General features: G+C 45.3%; 1 long non-coding RNA gene across 2 annotated transcripts in view; it reads right to left on the minus strand.

The window, feature by feature from the left end:
- The window catches only part of LOC137772528 (uncharacterized), a 49,866-nt gene that overhangs the window by 11,445 nt on the left and 20,956 nt on the right, over nt 1–17,465 (minus strand). The window contains exon 3 of one of the 2 annotated variants that reach the window (XR_011075492.1): nt 12,220–12,274. The exons of the other annotated variant lie outside the window; for it this stretch is intronic. This is a non-coding gene — a long non-coding RNA (uncharacterized lncRNA). Of the gene's footprint in view, nt 1–12,219; nt 12,275–17,465 lie in introns of those variants that run through there. 2 annotated transcript variants of the gene reach the window in all.

The following is a 17,465-nucleotide window of genomic DNA, read 5'->3' on the forward strand; positions in this document are numbered from 1 at the left end:
TCACATTTATGAGTACCTCCAGTTAGCCAGGCCATAAACCTGGGCTTACCCTCCACCCTTCCCTCTCTTTCACTCTTCATGTCTAATAGGTTACTAATGTCTGTCAATTCTACCTTTTAAATAACCCTGAAGTCGTTACATGCTTCTCTCTTCCCACTACCACCACCCAGTTTCAAGCCTCCAACATCTCTCTGAGTAATGCGGCCTGGAGTAATGCAGCAGCCTCTTAACTGGTCTCTCTGCCCCCATGCCATTCTCCAGAATGGCATTTCTGACAGAGAAAGCTGACCGTGTCACTCATACACCTAAAATTCCTTCAGAACAGGTGTCCCTGCTCACCTGCGCAGCCTCATCTTTCATCACTTTCCCTTCAAATTCTAGTCGCTGGTCTCCTGTGATGACCTGCCATCCCTGAACAGACACACTGTCTCTCCTCTCCAAGCCTTTGCACATGCTACTTCCTCTGCCACGATCAATGCCAACCCCACTCTCAGGCTTGCCTGGAAAACCCCTCCTCAGCCTTCAGGCTGAGGTTCAGGAAAGCACCCCCTCTTTCTCCACCTTCTACCCACAACTCAAATGATCCTGAAGCACCTTGCACTTACTTCTATCATTGCACTGATCTCCCTGGATTGATAACTTGTAACTGTCTTTTTCTTCTCAATCTTTACCACGAGATTGTAAGACCATTAGTTGAGGGCAGGGTTCCCCAACTTATTCATTGCTCTACCCTCTGATAAGTAGCGCGTTGAAGTGTTATCACTGCACTGAAGTCTTATCAGTGAAGGGGAGCTCTGCAGTTTCCAATGAAGTTGCCATGGGTGTTGTGTGGAGCCCGACATAGCACCACGTTCACCTTCCCTCCCTCTTCTCCCCCAGAATCCCAACCGCAAAAAAATAGCATGATGACTTACTTCCTTGGGAGCCTTCCAGCAAGTGGAGCATTTCAATAAACAAACAATAAAAGCGTAGAACAAATGGGAGAGGGAAAATGTAGGCCCTCAAGAGAAGGATTGAAATCAGACTTGGCAAGAGGCTGTGAATGCTTCTAAGTCTGATAGATTTATGATTGGGAATTTTGTGTTTCCACATGGACCTTGCCTGCCTCTATTATGCTAACAGGCAGGGCTGGAGTGAAAGTGGTTTGAGGAGAGGAGACCTAGATTCTTCTGACTTGGAAAGAGCTTTGAGTTTCTACATTCCATCTTCAAACACAGGGATCCTAAATGGTCTTAGGGGGATACAGATGCCTTTATGCACACGTGTGCTCTCTCTCTGCTCTCCCTCTCTTTCTCTCTCATGACACACACACACACACACACACACACATATCTATATGTAAGGATTGATTTTATAAAAAAATTGGTCACATTCTCATACTTACCCAAGAAACTAGATAGATAGAAGAGAGACCCATAAGCTTTTTTATTTTTCTGGATCTCAGAAGGATTTAGGCATTTTAGATTCTCCTATTTGTCTGAATCAAACCAAATGTCTCCATCCCATGTCTCAGGATTCCATTCCTTCTCATTCATGCCCTAACTTTCATCAAAGAAACCCGGGGAACCTGTGACTTCCACTAACATTATAATTAGGCAGCCACAGGATCAAAGTTTGAGTCTGATTTTCAATTACATTAGTCCTGAAGCTGTAATAGGTAAAAAAATTATTTTAGGGCTTCCCTGGTGGTGCAGTGGTTGAGAATCCGCCTGCTAATGCAGGGGACACGGGTTCGAGCCCTGGTCTGGGAGGATCCCACATGCCGCGGAGCAACTGGGCCCGTGAGCCACAACTACTGAGCCTGCGCGTCTGGAGCCTGTGCTCCGCAACGAGAGGCCGCGACAGTGAGAGGCCCGCGCACCGCGATGAAGAGTGGCCCCCACTTGCAGCAACTAGAGAAAGCCCTCGCACAGAAATGAAAGACCCAACACAGCCATAAATAAATAAGTAAATTTTAAAAAAAATATTTTAGAGCCATAGTAGAGGCTCTCTGTTTCTCTTAATGTGCCTAGAACTGAGAGTTTAGAACTCTGAGCTTGTGATTTTCTTCCAATAAGCCTTCTGGTGCCGTCAGAAGCAGCCAACCTGTCTCAAAATCCTTGTAGTCACAATTCCCACCATAATAGTCATTTCAGCAGAAATTTGGTCTCCCAAAGACTGGCCTTGAATAGGCATTTCATCCCAGGTATTCACAGGTGATAGCTTTTTTTCATTTTTTTTTTAAATTTCACAGGCGATAGTTTAAGTAACTCTTGCTGTTACATGTCATGGATTACTAATTACTGGAAGAGGCAGTCCAACCAGGGGCCCCAAGGGTCCCTGTACATCCTTGTTTTTTATTTATTTATTTTTGGCTGCATTGGGTCTTCGATGGGTCTTTGTTGCTGCATGCGGGCTTTCTCTATTTATAGCGAGTGAGGGCTACTCTTCGTTCTGGTGCGCGGGCTTCTCATTGCACTGGCTTCTCTTGTTGTGGAACACGGGCTCTAGGCCTGCTGGCTCAGTAGCTGTGGCTCACGGGCTCTAGAGTGCAGCCTCAGTAGTTGTGGCGCACGGGCTTAGTTGCTCCGCGGCATGTGGGATCTTCCCGGACCAGGGCTCGAACCTGTGAGCCCTGCACTGGCAGGCAGATTCTTAACCACTGCACCACCAGGGAAGCCCGCTGTACACCCTTGTTGAGTGTGCCAAACTGCAAGGCCTAACCATGCTTGGACCCTGGGTCATTTCTGTAACTAGTCTCAAAGGCAATTAAGTAGACCAAGGTGACCACAGCATGACTGTTGTACAACTATTCACTCACTCCCTTGGGGAAGGAGACTGGCTTGTTGCTTGCTTGTTGTAAAAGGTTCTGAGTCCTTGTCCGGGGCTCCTCAGTGACAGTGCAACCCCATTGCATGTGTAGCTGCCATCTGGGCCCACTGCATTGCCCCATGGGACTTGGGGGCAAGGAAACCAGCTGTACCATGCTGTTGTTCCTGCTCTTTGCAGTGCTGTGAAATACACTGTCTTTCTCTGATCCACTGAACTTGTCTACTTTGGGGACCTCTGGAGTGTAGCAAGCCAACTTGGAGTCTTGTTACTGCCTGCCATCTTCCATGAGGTTGGGGTTCTTCCCTGACCAGTATCCCATTTTCCACTGGCAAAGACCTCATAGCTGAATTCAAGCCCAATCAGGTCATATAACAATCCCTGAGTCCCATCTTTGAGGGTCAGTTTCCCAACCACTTTCCATATCAACTACTGTATCAGCCAGTGTTTTTCCAGTCAGAAAAACAAATCCTTCTAGGTCTGTGCTGTCCAGTACTGTAGGCATTAACCTCATGTGGCTATTTACATTTAAATTATTAAAATTAAAAGTAATTTAAAAGTCAGTTCCTCAGTCACACTAGCCACATTTCAAGTAGCTACATATGCCTAGTCGATACTGTATTGGTCAGCGCAATTAGGACATTTCTATCATCACAGAACATTCTATGGGACAGCACTGCTCCAGATCATTTCAAGCAGAAAGGGATTTAAAACAGGAAATTGTTGAGCATATGGGAGTAGACCAAGGAAGAAAGGGCTTAGGAGGGTTAGAAGAGAAAAAGGGACACGATGAAGGTGCCGCCACCCTGGGAGAAGCCAGGCCACAGTAGGTAACTGATCTATTAGGGGTGTCACTGCTGGGGGCACCACCAAAAAGCAGGACAAAACGATGCCTTCTTCCTTCCTCATGCCTTTCAGTCTCCTGCCAATACCTTCCATCTGGCAAGGGAGGCTTAAAAAATGTAATTTGTGAGTTCCTATACTTCTTGTAATACTAAAGAGAGCAAAGGATGGGGGGAAATGTATCTTACAGCAAACAGACAAATAACTGCAGAGTAGGGGTTTTATCAATAATAATAATATTATTAGGAGCCGCCAGGAATCCCACCCTGTAGCTCACATCCATTCCCTTATCTCTAGCAACTGCCCCCTGCCCTTTATGTTCCAACTACATGGCACTACTTTCAGTTCTGCCCTGAAACCTTATGATATTGCACCTCCTCAGATCTTGCATATACTGTTCCTTCTGCCTGGAACATGCTCTCCCTTGCTCTTCACATAGCTGGCTATTCTCATCCTTCAGATATTAGGTCAGATGTCACCTCCTCAGAGAGACTTTCCGTGACCTTGCCAATCTGTCTAAACCAGCCTCAGCTCCCCTACCTCCTGCCCCAGCCATCAAGTCATCCTGTTTATTTTATAGTCCTTGTTTCAATTGAATATTATCTTCTGTGTTTATTATGTCTCCTCTCACTAGAATGTAAGCTACAGGAAGGCAGGGGCTTTGTCTGTCTTGTTTGGTACTGTGTTCTCAGCATTTAGAACAGTGGCTGGCATGGTAGAGGCCCTCAGTAAATATATACTGTCTAAATGAATAGTTTCCATCCATTCTTAAGGTCTGAAATCTTTCCTGTCTCTCTAGCCGGGTGAGGTATTTCTGCTATGTGTTCTAAGAGGAACCCATACTTCTCCCATTGTGACACTTAAAATTACTGTAATTACTTATATCTGATCCCTTGCTGGACTTAAACTCAATGAAAGCAGGGACCATGTCTTTCTTGTTCACAATTGAGTTCCCAGTGCCTAGCACAGTGCCTGGGATATAGCTGAAAGTGAGAAATTACTTGATGGATTTGGTAATCATATTGTTCTACCAAAGGGTTTGGGAGAAGATTTATTAGTGATGGGTATATTGAAACTAAGCAAAAGAAAACAAGGCAGTTATTAACTTTTGGAAAAACTCCAGGAAAAATCTTAGCAAAACTGGAAATGCTATCACACAGCCCTGCACAGCTTGACTATGAATAATATTTACATAGTCGTAATCAGGGTCAACAGAACTGTATAAGTTATATTAGACTTTGTAAGTTGTAAACGTTTTGACGCTTTTCTATACTGGTTAGTAAATATCAATAGTAGCTACCCCAAGCTCCCTGAGTACCCCACTGCCACTGCTCCAGCTGCCCTTGCCCCCCATCTTAAAACTCCTTGAACCTTCTCAGGATCCACAACTACAGAGACAATACCTGGCACAGCCTGGGGCTCCAGACCCTGCTGGAAAGGCCAGCATCTCTTTGGATCCGTCAAGTGTCTGTGTCAGTCAGCAGCCTACAGCCCCTCCTGGGCACTGCCTTTGGTTTCCCCAGACAGCTTAACTCAGCACTGCTTGTTACACGTACCGGGGCCCAGGGAGCCCTGCGTAGGAACCATCCAGAGACACCCAGCTACCAGCCAGTGGCCAGCCTGCCCCACCTCCCACATATCAACCCCCATTCCTGAATGTTCCGCCTTCCCCCAGCAGGTTCAGACCTCACCCCTGAGAGACAGCAGTCCTGGAGGGAATGCTGGCATCTCAAATGGCAAATATTTTTAATGGTACTCCTGGTCATAATATGTAAATACCACAGAATGATGTAACCCAAAATTGTGATATCATTATATTGGAAGATAGGCAGGGAAGTGGTGTTAGAGAAATCTTCCATTGTTCAACGTCAATATATAATGTCTGAACTTAAAAATCAAGAAATAACAGTAGAGCTATATTATTTGGAAAACAGAAGTAAATACCAAAAGAAACAGCTGGAAGAGTTGAAAGTGTCTAGTTGTCTCTGAGGAGAAGGGCTTGGTGTGGGGAGAGATGAGACAAGAATCTAGTGTTTTCTATTATAAGCTTTAAAGAAAATTTGACTTTTGAACCATGTACATATTACTTTTTTTTTCTTTTAGGAGACTATTCCAGGAATCCTGATGAGAGGTGATGGTCAATGGTGATGGCAATGAGAGAGATAAGTGGATGCAAAATTATAATTAGGATATGAATTAGCACAACTTGGTAATTGCCTGGTGCAAAGAGTGAGAGAGGGGGAGAGGGAGGAGACTCACACAGATTTGGGCGTGTAAGCTGGGATTAGAGGATGACGGTTTCTTGGTGAGCACTTGGATGCCAAGGGTCCCTCCAATCACCACATAAGGCAAGAGTGACTAACTCTGCTTAGGAGGATTGGAAGTAGTTCACAAAGAAGGGATATTTGAACTGGGTCTTAAAGATAGTATAGAAGTTCCCAGTTCCACAAAAGATGAGCTCTGTGGTAAGAGGGTATGTTAAGGGAAGGATATTCTCAGGCAAGGGTGATGGGAAATAATAGGAAGTACAAAGGCACAAAAACATGGAAGCATTATTTTGGAGGGAAGATATTGAGTTGTCCTGTGTGGCTGCAGTGTGGGAGGCGAGAAAGAAAGAAAGATGTTGGGGAAGAAAATGGTGAAAAATAAGCAGGAACGAGAGTCTGTGGCCAGAATCCAAGAGCCTGTAATGTAGTCCAAGTGGTCCTCTCTCTCGAGCTGGTGGCGGAATAACAGGTACAAACCTTCTGGAAAATCAACTTGGAAATATACATCAGAAGCTGTTCAAATGTTTCTAACCTCTGTTCTAGTGATCCTATTCCTGGGGATTGTTCTTAAGGAATACTTTTTTTAAAGGATGGAGTAAGCAATATACATTAAGGTATTTATTACATCAGTATTGAAAACAGTAAAAAATTGGAAAACAACCAACATTTTCATCAGAGGTGAATACCTAAGTACAAGATGGCACATTCATCCAATGAATAATAAATACACAGACTGGAGTGCTTGTCAGAATTTAGGTGAACTCACCCAGGAGGCCTGCTGGGCTCAGGGGAGAGGAGAAGGTCCAATGTGGGCCGGAGAAGAAGGGTGGAAGCAGAGTGGACCCAAGGCCAGTCCCAGCAAGGGCACAAGCAGGGCAGCCACCGTTATGGGGCATTTGCCTTTTGGTATCTCATTTAATCCTCACAGCAATAGCAATCTTATGAGGGTGGTACTAATACCAACCCGATTTTACAGACAAGGACCTGAGGCTCAAAGGAATGGAGCGATCTGCCCAGGGCTATCTAGCTTCGAAGTAGATTCCAACCCAAGTCTATGTGATGGCAGAGCAGTCAGTGCTTTCCTCTGCACCATGATGGCAAGTGTCAACAACCACCACGTTATCTACGGGGCATCCCTTTTTACATGGCCCTGGCATCTTTCTTCAGTCTCGGGGTAACAGGGCCAAGACTGTGTGGACACCAGAGATGGGCAGTAAGTAGCAAAATGGAAAAAGCTGTATGATGACATATTCTTATTGCTCACAAAGCTGAGCAATAAGAGTATGTAATTGTATCAGTGATCAAAGCTGCCCCCCAAAATTGTGCTCACAGTCAACAGCAGGAAGGGGCAAAAAGAAATGGAAACAGATAATGTGTGAGTGGGTTATCTCTTTCTCCTATTTTTGAGGTTTCTGTTCTTATCACTGTATTATTTGCACAATATAAAACCAATTTACGGGGCTTCCCTGGTGGCGCAGTGGTTGAGAGTCTGCCTGCTAATGCAGGGGACGCAGGTTCGAGCCCTGGTCTGGGAAGATCCCACATGCCGCGGAGCAACTAGGCCCGTGAGCCACAATTACTGAGCCTGCGCGTCTGGAGCCTGTGCTCCGCAACAAGAGAGGCCGCGATAGTGAGAGGCCCGCGCACCGCGATGAAGAGTGGCCCCCGCTTGCCACAACTAGAGAAAGCCCTCGCACAGAAACGAAGACCCAACACAGCCAAAAATAAATAAATCTAAAAAAAAAACCAATTTACAATGAAAAATGGAAACGTGGAGAAAATATGAGTCCCTGGGGTGGCCCATGGCCATGTCTTGAGCCCAGCTGCAGCTCCTGGCCTTCCAAAACCATTCTGACAGCAGCACACATAAAGAAGAAGTTGGCTTCTTCTGAACAAAGGAGGAAAGGAGAGAAATATAGTGTGTGACCCATGCCAAGAGGCCTCAGGTCCTTGCCATCATGCTTCAGATGTTGGTGTCATGGCTGCATCTATGTGACCCTCTCACATGGGCCGGGGATGTATGGTTGTGACCAGAGCTTCCCAGTCCAGGCCACTTTGTATCTGATGGTCGTTGCTGTTCCCCATTCATTTTTGTTGTTGGCTCTCCCACCTGGGGCTTGGGTTTGGCCTTGCTGGAGGAAGAGCCAGTACAGGATTCTCTCTGATTGAGGGACAGAGGCCAAGGTAACCTCAGCCAGCAAAGAGAACAGTGAAATAGCAACATCCATGCCTGGGTTTCAGAGCTGGGGCCCAGCGAGTCTTCTTTTGTTCATGCTCACACTTCCTATCTCGCTCAGTTTTACTCTGTCCTCTAGATCACCATTCCTTTCAGGATTCCATGCACTTGCCCACGCTGTTCCTTCAGCCTAGAGCACCCTTTCTGGTGCTTCCTGACAGAGCTAAACCCTGCTCATCCTTTAATACCACGTCCTTGATGAAACTTTTCCCAGTCTCCTTTTGGGGAATGAATCATTCCCTCCTCTGACTCACACAGAACTTGATTTGTATCTTTCCTATGGCAATTGTATTTTTCTGCAGTATGTTATAGTTATTTGTGTCCATGTCTGTTTCTCCCACTGAATGGCGAGCTTCTCAGTGTGGCCAAGGAGCATGTCTTATCCAACTCTGATTCCCCACACAGCGTGGCCAACGCCTGGTATATGGTAGGTGCTCAATCAAAGTGTGGAATGACATTAAATTACAACGACTGAGTTCTTTGTCTTCCTGTGTCATGGATTCTCTGGGAAAGCTGTTGAGATTGTAGGCAGATGACCAATTGGTTTCATATCCCTTTCTTTCCAGTGCATTTTGAAAGGGGCTGGAAGAGGAAGAGAGTTAAAGCTATCTGTGGATCCATATTGCAGAGATTTCAGCCAGGGGTCCTTGGAGAGGGTAGTAATATGAATAATAACTAACGTGTGCAGGGACTCTTATACTTTCACACCCATTAACTCTGCTGGGTCTCACAAGGACTGTAGGATGTAGGCTGGGTAGGCAATATCTGGCTTGTCCCAATGTTACAGCTGAGGAACCCAAGGCTCAGAAAAATGAAGTGACTTGCTCAAGATTACATCAACTCAAAGGAGAGCTGGGACTCAGACCCAGACCTGTTGACTTCAAATCACACACTCTTGGGATTGCAGAGGCGACAAAGACACAGACTCTCTTCCTCTTGATAAATGTTTGCAGAATGAAACCCACAGTTTAACCCTTGAGGAGGTGTACCCGCATCAGACCCCAGTTGTTATCCTTACACATGTTTATTTGCTCATCTAGGGGTTTAGCTCCTCAAAGGTAGGATCCATGCCTTCTCCTTTATTTCTCTCCCCACAGCTCAGGCCTTTGGCAGGCGCCTCACTTTTGCTGGCTCTTGGCTTCCATGTCTATAAAATGAGGAGGCTGAGCTAGAAGTTTAAGTCGGGTCACATCCCCACCAGCGCCCAGCACAGAGCCTGGCCCACAGTTTCCATCACCCTCCCCGTGGATGACTCTCAGCTCCAACACTAGAGGCCTCCAGGACTCCAGCTGACATGATGGAGTGTGTACCCTGCACGTCGCAGCCTCTTCCCAGGCTGGCTTTGGAAACCGAGCCTCCTCCAGAGAGCAGGACTGCTCCGCTCACGCAGATCAAGTTGGGAGCCTCATTAGTCATGTCAGATGACATAGTTAACACTTGGGGCTGGCACAACCAGTTCATCAAAAGCTCCTATGTGCCTGGCTCCATCGCTGCAGCTGAGGAACTACTGTATGTGGAGCAGGCAGCACATCAGAGGAGCAGTGCCAGAGAGCTTCCAAATTGGTTTTGATTAATTGCATGGACATGTCTTTAATTGGTGCCAGGGTAGCGGCCAGAGAACTTATGGGAAAGCAGGATGTTATGCTTTCATTCCCTGAAGTCCCATAAAGCAATGAAAGATGAGGAACAGAATCACTGCTCGTTGAAAATTTATTGACCGTGCAGACCCAGAAAACAAAAATTAACTATCTGAATCGAAACCTAACCTCATTTTCCCAACTCATTGGAAGCCATGCATGTTCCCCTTTGTGCCCCTGGCTTCCTGCTGAGATGTACAACTGAGTGAAAGGTGTGACTTCTAAGGAATGAGTGCTGTAGCATGGAGACGGCACCCTCAGCTTTCCCAGATGGGCGCAGAGGTATCTGGGAAGGTCCCTCCCCTCAGAAACATCTCTTCCTCCAGCGCATCACCATCCTATGACCTGATATCAGACGTTGATCCGCTTTGGATGAAGTATTCATTTACACATTCATTCTTTCTTTTCCATCCTTAGAGATTTGTGTTGAGTGTGTCCTAAATACATAGCACTGTTCTGGTGTCATGGAGAATACAGAATGGAATGGTGTCAAGTACAGATCCTTCCCAAAGGGAAAAGATTATCTAGGAGAAAGGAGAGGACGGGTACGCAAATGAACTAATGCATGATGGGTACATCACAGAAAATGAAGCATTGAGATTTGCCATCAAGAGGACTTGGGTTCAAATCTCAGCCCTGATTCTTATTTCTGAGTCACCATGGAAGTCACTCTGATCCTCTGAGTTTTAACTACAGGATAGGATAATAACACTGCACCTGGCTGCCATGAGGCTTATAAGAGGTAGCAGAGTTGAAAGAACACAGTGCAGGACCTGGCACCGATCAATAAAGGGTTGCTAATCCTGAATAAGCGGCACCAGGGAGGTTCTGAGAAAGTGCTATGTGAGAGTTCATGTATTCAAGGAACAAATATTTACCAATTACAGACTCTGTGCCAGGCTCTGTGATGGGCATTAGGGATTTAGACAGGAAGCTCTGCCATTGACAAGACTGAGATCCACTAGGGAGTAGCAATGCTATAGTATGGTAAGAATGGCAAGTCGTTACATGTGTGCTGACAGAAGTCTGCTCTGAGCCAGTGGGGAGGAAAGGAGACAGTGGTCACTTTTACCCAGGGAAAATAAATAGGATAGATTTGCCTGAAGAGGCGATGCTTGAGCTAAGTCCTAAAAAATGAGAAGATTTTTGTTTGCAGATAAAGCACAAAAGGGTATTCCATGCGCAATACCACAGTGTTCTTTTTGTTTCTAGAACAAGCAACGGTTATCCCCTGAGATTTTGGAATTAGCTGCATTCTTTGTATGGAAAGTTCTTCCCCTAAATTTCCCCAAAGGGGACTTCTTGACATTTATAACCTGGTATTTTCTTATTTATTCCTTTGTTTATTTTATGTCTCCCCGACTAGAATGACAGGTCCAAGAGAACACAAGATCTTGGCTGTCTTTCTCTCCACTCTATCACAATGTCTAGAACATTGCCTAGCATAGTGTAGGTGTTCAATACATGTTTGTTGCCTGAATAAATAAATAAACAACAGGAGGCACAGGAGGGCCTACTGCAATCAAAGAACCATAAGCACACTGCCTGGTGCACAGTGGGCACTGATTTTTTTTCTCATAAAATTGAACAACAAGGAATACCTAAAGCATAGGCTGGAGGAATTGAGGTGGGAGATAACAGAAGAGGTGGCCTCTGAGCTGCTCGCTGAAGGCCAAGAAGGATGACAATGCGATGGGGATGTTGGGAGGGGATCAGGAGGACTAAGTAAGATAACTTTTAAATCTCTTCCAACCTTGAGCTTCTAAGACTTTCTCCCAAACAAATCATCTCTTGCCAACCTTCCGGGTCTCCTCGCTCACACTCCTCCTTTCTACTCCACTCTGTCTGGAGGCTGTAAGGACATCTGACACACCATTTCCTGCCAATGTAAATCATGGACTGATATGTGATGCTTGTTCTCAGTTTTTACCATCCCCCAGGTGGAGATGGCCCTATAACTCAGGGTGGAGGCCCCAAGCAAAGGCAGCCTTTCCACAGGATGGCAAACAAGGGGGAACTTGTTGACCCACCGGCACCTTCCTGGCCCTGCTCCCAGGTAATTTTATGTCCTCTGGTCCTGGATATGCTCCTTAGTTGGATGCACCTCAGTTCACTTGCTGGAGCACTGATGTGTGACTGTTTAACTGCCGCTGCTTCCTGTCCCAGGGATCCTGGGCCTCAGGGAGCATGGGAAAGAGACAAGAAAGAGAGCTTTATATGAGGTAAGCTTTGCCAGTCCTAATAAAGGCCAAAAACTAACTTACACTTACAGAGTGCTTAACAATTTACAAAGCCCTAGAGAACTCCTGTTCATCCTTCAAGACCCTGCACAAATGTTACCTCTTTTCACCCAACTTCAACTCCAGGTAGAGCTAATCCTTCCCTCCATTATAGCCCTTATTACCTTGTAACGAATTTATTTGCGTATGTGTCTCATTTCCTTCATCAAACCATTGGCTCCTTGGGGACAGATCTCTTCTCTCCTAGTAAAACACATTTCTTTTTTTCTTAAAAAGTAATTTTCATCATACATGTTTTCTACTTATGAAAGTAATATTTATAGATATAATGATAAAAAATTGTACATATAAAAGTATAATGAAGAAAATTTTAAATCATTTACAATTTCATCACCCAGATAAAACCACTGGTACCATTTTGAGTGTATCTTGAGCCTTTTTTTAGCATATAGAAAGTAAAAATGGACTATGTAATGCATGTGGTTTTATAGTCTGGCTTTAGCATCTATTCCATTGTGAACATAAACACGTCATTGACAGTTCTTCAAAAACATCATTTTAAATGGCTGCATTATTTTCATTTAATGAGTATACCACAATATACCTGACAATTTCCTCATTGTGGGACATTTGGACCAGTTACTTCTTTTTACTGTTTTACAAATAAAATAAATAGCTGTATACATAAATCGTTGTCTGCATCTTTGGCTATTTCCCTAAGAAAGATTCCTAGAAATGGAATGTCTAGGTCAGCTGGTTAAAACTCTTCAAAGGTTCTTGATGCTCACTGCCAAATTGCTCTGAGAACCAATCTACAATTCCACCAATGCATGAGCGTGCCTATCTCACAACGCCCTGACCTACATTTAGTATTATCCCATTGGGAATCTTTACCAAGCACCGTGCTCTTTTCACAATGCCACTCAAGGTGAGTAATTTTTTCTTAAACACACCAAAAATTATTCAACCACACTTAGAGTTGTCTTCTTCCAAGATATCAACCTAGGAGGGTATATTTATTTGAACAGTTCTTCTGCTGCTTTTCCTATAATTTTGATTTGAAAGTTGCCTGAAGAGCAGACAACCCGTTCTTTTGCATCTCAGTTGCAATACAATTCTGTCTTTGGGGAATGATTTTTTTATTTTTGGCAATAGTCAAAAGCCATTTGGAACTCATGGTAAATGAGATGAGGAGCTGCAGCTGGGTTTGGGTCAGAAACGTTGTGTAATTTTACAGTCATGACATTGAGGTTTTTTGTGACTTGTGAAGGGTAGTCCCACAGGAGTTTTTGGGCAGTAGTGGCATCATCAGAACAAGTGCCAGGCCTCCCAGCATGATCATGCCAAAGTGGCTACATGCAAATGTAGGCACAAGTCTAGCACGTGTAATTATGGGACCTCTTCTCATGACTTCATCGTTACTCCGTGTATAGCTCCAGGTACAGGTGTCAATTCATTTCAGAGCTGGTCCTATCCCACTTTCTCTCTTCATCAAGCCCACTTGAGCCTGATGTGACTCCAACACCAAGATCTTAGGGGCCAGTTTAGGGGGAGGGTGGGCCATGGCGAGGCAATGGAAAGAGCGTTCGGACTGCAGTCAGAAAGAGCTGGGTCTGAAGCCTGGCTCTGCCTTTTACCAGCCATGTGTTAGGCCTCATTTGTAGATGATTTTACTACACAGGATTGTTAGGAGAAATGGGGACTGCATAGAACCATACAGACATAGATACACACATACACACACGCACACTCACGCACACAAAATAGCTAACATGTATTGAGCACTTACTCTGTGCCCAAGTACTGTGCTTTACATGCATGTGGCACAGCCTGCTGTTTGGTCACCCAGAAGCCATTTCTCCCTTGCTCCCTCCCACCACAGCTCTCTCGTAGTTAGGGGTGATCGCATATGCCCCAGTTCTGGCCAATGAGATTTAGATAGAACTCTCCTGGGAGTTATTGAGAGAGCTTTTGCTTTCCTGATGAAACAGGACTGCGAAGTCGGAACTGTCTTCCCATCCCCACCCCTTCCTGCTTTGAACTTGGAGGTGAGGGCTGGGCATCGCAGACATTTTGTAATCGATGGAAAGACCAAAGGAGCACCTCTGTTATGTCAGAAAGTAACTACCTATTTGTTTAAGTCACTGTTAGTTATTGCTTGCAGCTAATAATATTCTAATACACGTGCATAAATAGTGTCCACACATAATAGATGCTCTATAAAGTGTTTCCATTTATACTCATATTCAAATATACTTCCTCCATCCAAACAACTAATGATATATTTATTTTATTTTATTTTTTTTGTTTGTTTATTGTTGTGTTGGGTCTTCGTTTCTGTGCGAGGGCTTTCTCTAGTTGCGGCAAGTGGGGGCCACTCTTCATCGCGGTGCGCAGACCTCTCACTATGGCAGCCTCTCTTGTTGCGGAGCACAGGCTCCAGATGCCCAGGCTCAGTAACTGTGGCTCACGGGCTTAGTTGCTCCGTGGCATGTGGGATCCTCCCAGACCAGGGCTCGAACCCGTGTCCCCTGCATTGGCAGGCAGACTCTCAACCACTGCGCCACCAGGGAAGCCCACAACTAATGATATAAATGATGATCGTCTCATATTTATGCAGTAGTTGGCAATGTTCAAAAGGTTTTCACATCCATCTTGTCATTTGATCCTCACAACTCTAAGGAAGGGAACTTTTTATCCTACAGATCCTTTTTAATTGCAAAAGGATATTTAAGAAGTATTTTAGAATGCTTATATGTTACACATAGGCTTGTCTTCTTTTCTTCCTTTTTTCCTTCGTTCTTTCCTTCCATGCCAGTCCTGGGCCTGTTTTTCTCAGACTCACCCCTCAGCCTTCTGCTCTGCCGTGTTCTGTAGCATAGGGAGGTTGATCCATTCAGGCTGTGAATCCAAGCTCTAAGACATCTGACTTTGGCCCAAGGGAAGTACTAGTAGGAGACTGGGGGTAGGTTGTGGTGGGGGAGGGGAGGCAGAGGGATGTCCCACCCACCCCACCACCCCCCATAACATCTGCCTAAGGTGGTATTTCCAGCTACACATTTTCCATGGCTCCTGCTTCCACTGCTAGGGCTCCAGCTTCTGATCATGTGGCTCCTGGCTTCCATCTCCTGGCTCCTGGTCCCTGGTGACACTGCCTCCTCCCTCTGCCCCTTTGCCTTATGGGTAGCAGTGGTTTCCTTGATAAGCTCTGGGATGCCTCTCTGTCCCCTATCCTATCACCTGTGTAACCAGTCCTCCTCATTAAGGTCCCTCTACTGTAAATACTTGATGTGGCTTCTTTTTCCTCAGTTAGAGTCATTGATCCACATCACCTTTGTAGGGCGCCCACTCAGGGCCAGGCTCTGTGCAGAATGCACAGGGCAAGAGGCGCTCTAGTCTAAGGAGCAAAGTGAAAAGCCTCAGAATGTGCCAGTCTCTGCCATCACTTGGGCTTCTTCCTTCTTCCAGAGGCAAACCAAGGACAACGTGCAGGACCCTTGGTATGTCCCCTTCACTGCCCACTGCGCGAGTGAGCTTGGGGGTGCTTCTGGATGGAGCAGAAATGCCTGTTGGCTTTCACTTCCTCCCAGGCAAATGCTTCTGAGAGCCAGGGGCTCTCAGGCTCAGGACAGCCCAGCTTCCATGACCTACGTTTTACTCCCTCCCCTTCTCTTCAAAACAGCCTTAGCTAAGAAGCAGGAAGAATCTTTTCCAGAGTATTTGCTTCAGCAAAATGCCAGGGGTGAATTATCCATAAAGGCTAATAATGGAGAGAAGCCAGAGGTACCAAGTCAACTTTAAGATGCCTAGATATCTTGCATGGGATTTTGCAAACAGACTGGACACAAAACCCATTTCCCCATTTAAAGTTTTATGGCTTTGGCAATTTGGACAACCATTCTGAGTTTCCATTTTCTTATCTAAAAAATGAAGACAATAAATGTCTTTCTCACAGAATGATTCCTTCTGATCTGGGAATTTCCAGAAACATGATCAACTATCCTAATATAGATGGGTTTCCCATCCCACCCCCTGCTACAGACACGTAGAGATGCTGGATGAACTATAACAGACGTTATATTTTTATTGCCAAATTTGAAAAATATAAAGAGAAATCCCCAGATATCAAAAATGAAAAAGAAATGAAAAACTCAAAGCCAGAACAGGTCATAGGTGATGTGCCTTAGCTGCCACAAGGATTTCACACTTAGCTATAGATCCTGAGATCTGCAGGCCAGGGTTCCACCGAACCCTGAGGAGTAGGAGATGGGGCTCCGGTCCTGGGCAGGTGAGAAAGCTGGAACTGAGCCCCTTGCATACAGCTCCGACATTGGAAGCTCTGTCCCCTTCCATGAAAAGGAGACTGGAAAAACTCTACCCCAAGGTTAGAGAAGTTCAGGGAACCTTGATGTCTGAAGAGGCCTTGGGAAGGGCAGAAATGGCACTCAAGAGAAACAGAAATCCCAATCGGTGCCAAATGCATATGGAGGTTTAAATTTACTCTCCCTGTATGTGCAGACAGCTAGTGAGATAAATTAACAGAAAAATTGGTCCAGACCTTAAAATTCTTAGGTTAGGGCTGAAGTAAGACCTATTAAAATTCTTAGGTTTAGGCTGAAGTGAATTCAAAATAGCTCTGCAGGGACGTTTACCAATCCAGGGCTTGCAGAATCCACTAGAAAAAACAATCCCTGATGAAGCTGCTCTGGAAAAGTATCAAACCACATGAGGAAAGAAGTGAGCACAATGCAGAGTCAACCAACACAACAAACTGGAGAGAAGAAGGGTTAAAATAGAACCATTTAAAAGAGACTGTGGGTGGGAGGGAGTGTCAAGAGGGAGGGGATATGTGGCTATAGGTATACATACAGCTGATTCACTTTGTTATACAGCAGAGACTAACACAACATCATAAAGCAATTATACTCCAGTAAAGATATAAAAAAATTAAACCTCTTTTCTATTCAACTATAAAAAAAAAAAAAAAAGAGACTGTGGGGACTTCCCTGGTGGCGCAGTGGTTAAGAATCCGCCTGCCAATGCAGGGGACACGGGTTCGAGCCCTGGTCCGGGAAGATCCCACGTGCCACGGAGCAACTAAGCCCGTGCGCCACAACTACTGAGGCTGCGCTCTAGAGCCCGCAAGCCACAACTACTGAGCCTGTGTGCCACAACTACTGAAGCCCACGCGCCTAGAGCCCATGCTCCGCAACAAGAGAAGCCACCACAATCGCACCGCAATGAAGGGTAGCCCTTGCTCGCCGCAACGAGAGAAAGTCCGTGCACAGCAGTGAAGACCCAACTCAGCCAAAAAAAAATTTTTTTAATTAATTAATTAATTATTTTTAAAAAAAGAAGAAGAAACTTCAATCTAGAAAAATAAGTTAGATGTAAGGAGGGGGATGCAAGTGAGGTGCTAGAGTCAGCTCTTATC

This window comes from Eschrichtius robustus, chromosome 11 (genome assembly GCF_028021215.1).
Source record: "Eschrichtius robustus isolate mEscRob2 chromosome 11, mEscRob2.pri, whole genome shotgun sequence".
NCBI classification, from domain to species: Eukaryota; Metazoa; Chordata; class Mammalia; order Artiodactyla; family Eschrichtiidae; genus Eschrichtius; species Eschrichtius robustus.